Source organism: Tamandua tetradactyla, chromosome 5 (genome assembly GCF_023851605.1).
Source record: "Tamandua tetradactyla isolate mTamTet1 chromosome 5, mTamTet1.pri, whole genome shotgun sequence".
NCBI classification, from domain to species: Eukaryota; Metazoa; Chordata; class Mammalia; order Pilosa; family Myrmecophagidae; genus Tamandua; species Tamandua tetradactyla.
The window spans coordinates 20978192-20982532 of NC_135331.1; the positions used below are offsets into that span (position 1 = coordinate 20978192).

The window sequence follows — 4341 nt, forward strand, 5'->3', positions numbered from 1 at the left end:
ATTGTGCTCAGTCCCTGCTGCTGGTAAAATCTCTTTCCTTTCCCGTCTGGGAAACATCCTGTGGGGGAGGGGCACCAGCTGCTGCATCCTGGGCAACTCACGGTTCTGGGGGGTGCTTGCAGCCGATCCAGCTGGTCCAGACTGGGGTATGCTGTGTGTCTGGTCACTGACGTGGCCCCAGGAGCTGTTCTGTACTATTTCTGGTTATTTAGTAGTTGTTCTGGAGGACGAACTAAAACGCGCACATTGTTAAGCCGCCATCTTGACCTGGAACCTGGAGGATCCGCCTAATCGTTGTTTTCTTGTGTGATCCACCCTTGCATTCCTGATATAAATACTACTTGGTTGTGGTGTAATAATTCTTTTAAAGTGTCGTTGGATTCGATTTGCTAGTATTTTGTTGAGAATTTGTGCCTCTATATTCATTAGGAGGATTGACTGGTAGTTTTCCTTTCTTGTAGTATCTTTACCCAGTTTTGGCATTAGAATGATATTAGCTTCATAAAATGAGTTAGGTAGTGATCAATTTTCCTCAATTACTTTGGAAGAGTTTGAGCAGGATTGGTCTTAGTATTTTTTTTTTCAAATTGGGGAGTCATTTTAATATTTACAAGGAACAAATTAGCAGAACAAAATTAGACAGACTGTGTATAGTAGCTGCTGCTTATAAAACATACCGTTAATTTGTACTTGGTGAGTATAAAATGAACCAAGGTAGGATTCAGATAACTTTACAGCCAAGGGAGTACACAATCAGCAAATCAGAGGACCAAAAACTTTTCACATTTTCTACATTAAAAAAAAAAATTATAGGTTTCACAAATGTCTTTGAGGACAAAGAAAACTTCAAAGTCCTTTGAATGATGAGGAAGAAGAAGAAATCGGAAATGGAACTCTGAATGTAAAAAGAGTTTTACTTCAGAAGACCAATTTTCTTGGCTTCTGTTTCGTGTATCAGTAATCTCCACATTCGGACCATAAAAGCTTCTGCTTCTTCATTAACTGCCATGGCAACATCACTGAAAATGCTCTGAGGTGAGCTGTGACCCATAACCTTAGAACAAACAAAATCAACTATTGTAGCCTCTTCTTCCCCTACGTATTCTATGGTTTTCTTATTAATCCGTGATTTGCTGTTCCATCAATATGGAATCCACAGTAGACCAGTCAAGAGCTCAGGTTTTGCTGGCAGGATTTTCTAAAGGAGACTCTTAACGTGTTTGCATTTTCCTCCAGTGCTGAGAATGCCTTTGGCAGCATTTTTACCATCTTCCCTGTAATCCGAGGGACCCAGTTTCCTTTTCTGGGCTACATCGTCACTGTCTTCATCCTCAAATTTGTTAAAGACGCTCTTTCCAGGGAGTTTCTTTCTCTTCCCAGCATTAGGTTGACCAGGACTACTGGACGCACCCAGTTTAAGACTCCGTCCTATCTGTGGCCCATGCTCCTCCGGTTGTTGGTGATTAGGTGAGTTTTCATGAGACTCCCCCCGGAGCGCTGGGGGTTGCATTCCACTGCGGGGAGGCGGAAGGGACAGAGCGCCGGGCCCCCGCGTCGGTGGGAGACACGGCTTTGGCTCGGGCCCTGCGTCCTCTTCCATGGGCTCTTCTCGTTTTTTCTTCTTTTTCTTGCTTTTCTTCCCCTCCCTCGGACTCTGGCTCTTGCTCTATCTGTGGTTGTCTGCGCCTCTCAGCCTCTAGTTCCGTCCTTTGGAGCTCTGCGTCTGGTCTGAGGGCCCTTCTGCCCCAAGGCGCTGCCCGATGTCCTCCGACTCTTCCTTCTCCCTCCTCCTGTCCCGCTCACCTGCTTCCATTTCCTTTTCCCTCTCCCGCAGCCTTTCTTGAAGAGCGGTTCCCCTGTAACATTCGGGGTCACCTCTGTTATCATTACAGTCTTCTAAGAATTCTTTGAGTTGGCTTCTTTCACCGTTTCTCTTCTTTCTTCTTCTCTTTTAGCCTTTTTCTCATCTTCTTGGGTTTTCTTCCATTCTCAGATTTCCCGATTCTTAAAACGCTTTCGATAAGCAGCTTCTTTCTCTCGGAGTTTTCTTTCTCGTTTCCTTTGTTGATATACATCTTCTGCATCATCTTCTGATCCGGTTTCCTGTCTTTCTTTCTCGCTCCTGTCCTCCTTCTCTCTCTCTTTCCCACTCTCATTCCCTTTTGAGGTCTCTGCTCTTCTCTCTTAATCTACTCCAATCCTTGCTGCAGCCTGAGCTGCTTTCTTGATCTCTCGATTTCAGTCATCTCTCTCTCCTGGTCCAGGTCTCAGTCTCTCTCTTCTGGCCGGTTCCCATCCCTAACCCCTTCTCGTCCCTGCGCCCAGTCCTTCCTCCTTTTCTCATTCACGCCCCCGTTCCCTTTCTTGGTCCCATTCTCGCCTTTCTCATTCCTTTCCACCCTCCCTCTCTCTTTCTCTCCATTCTTTCTCTATTTTCTGTCTGTCTTTCTCCTTTTTGCCTTTCCCTTCTTCCAGTTTCTTGTGCGTGTCTCCGAATATGCTGATCTCTCAGGATATCAGGTCTCTTTTGTCTTCTTCCATTTCTGGAGCATTTATATCCTCCTTAGTGATAAGTGGGGCCGCTAGGAGTCTGCGGAAAATGTCCTCCTCCTTTTCCTTCTTCTTCCTGCAGTGAGAGTTAGATTCCTGGGGGGAAGCACTGAGTTCACTGGAATAATCTCTTTGTTTCTTCATCTAAGGCTTCCTCATTAGTGACAGTCTCTGGCCTGAAATTCCCGTTAGAAGCTTTCTTCTTCGCTTTCCGCTCATCGATTTCACGTTTGTTTTTGCATCCACTTTAACAAGCAACTCCTCTCTAATCTGTAGATCATGCAATAACATGATTGCACAGAGGGTAGATTCCAGCTCCTTATACTCACAGAATCCAAAGGCTTGGTTCTAGATGCACCTTGTACTCTCTTCCAGCTCAAAAACCAAACCACATTTACCTAGTAGCTGTCTTATAAGCATGTCTGAGGCTTTCTCAGAAATGTTGCCAACCTTAATTGTAGTAGCGGGACCACTGTTTTCATCGTTTTCTTTAGTCTTTAAGCCTGGATGATCTTTTCTTGCTCCCAAATGCTTTCCAACCATGGACTCAGTGGGTGCTAAGAGTTGGACAGAGCCATAATGCTCATTGGTACTGGAATCATCAGGGGCCCTGAAGGTACAGGTAGAGGAAAGGCAGGCAAATGTGGGATTGGAGTGCTGGGATTCCCATGGGAGGGCAACTCAAATGAGGGGGAAAGATATTCTTACCACAGCGGTCCGCGGCAAGGAAACGGTACTGAATTTGCAGCCTTCTGGGCTCCAGGTCATGCGTGGGCTCCACCGGTTCGAGGTTCCTGCATGCAGCTTGCTTGTGGGACTGGTTCTGAGGCACCTGCTTGCATGGGCCGCAAACACCTGACTTAATTCTTTTTGGAGTATTTGATAAAATTCCCCTATGACGCCATCTGGCCCTGGGCTTTTCTTTGTAGGAAGAATTTTGATGACTGATTGACTCTCTTTACTTGTGATTGGTTTGTTGAGCTCTTATTTGTTGAGTCAGTGTAGGTTATTTGTGTGTTTCTAGGAATTTGTCCATTTCATCTAAGTCATCTGGCTTGTGGGTGTATAGTTGTTCATAGTTTCCTCTTAGGATTCTTTTTATTTCTTCAGGGTCCATGTTAATGACCAGTTCCCCTCTCATTTCTGATTTTGCTTATTTGCATCCTCTTTCTTTTTTTCTTTGTCTTTCTAACTAGGAGTCCCTCTGTCTTTAGCTTTTAACAAAACTGTTTAACTCATTCACTGCTGGTGAAAATGTGAAATGGGACAGCCGTTGTGGAGGATGGTTTGGCAGTTCCTCCGGAAGCTAAGTGTAGAGTTGCCTTAGCTCCGGCAATCCTGGTACTCAGGATATACCAGGAAGATCTGAAAGCAGGGACTTGAACAGACATTTGCACAATGTCCATAGCGGTATTATTCACCATTACCAAAACAACCTAAATGTCCATGAACAGACAAGTGAATAAACAAAATGTGGTATATGCATATGATGGAATGTTACTCAGCATAGAAGATGAGTTCGGATGAAATATTTTCAATTCCTGAAGTGCACAATACCACGGATGAACCTTGAGGACATTAAGTGAAATAGGTCAGACTACAAAGGGATGAAAATTTTATGATCTCACTGATATGAACTAACTATAATATTTAAACTCATAGACATAAAATGTAGAATATAGATAACCAGGTTATAGAAGGAGGCTCAAGAACGGGGAGAGGGGTGGTGCGACGGTGGCTCGGTGGCAGAATTCTCACCTGCCATGCTGGAGACCTGGGTTTGTTTCTCAG

General features: G+C 44.6%; 1 pseudogene; it reads right to left on the bottom strand.

The window, feature by feature from the left end:
- Positions 1-747: 747 nt before the first annotated feature.
- On the bottom strand, positions 748-3956 carry LOC143682136 (RNA-binding protein 25 pseudogene; annotated as a pseudogene).
- Between the last annotated feature and the right edge of the window lie 385 nt (positions 3957-4341).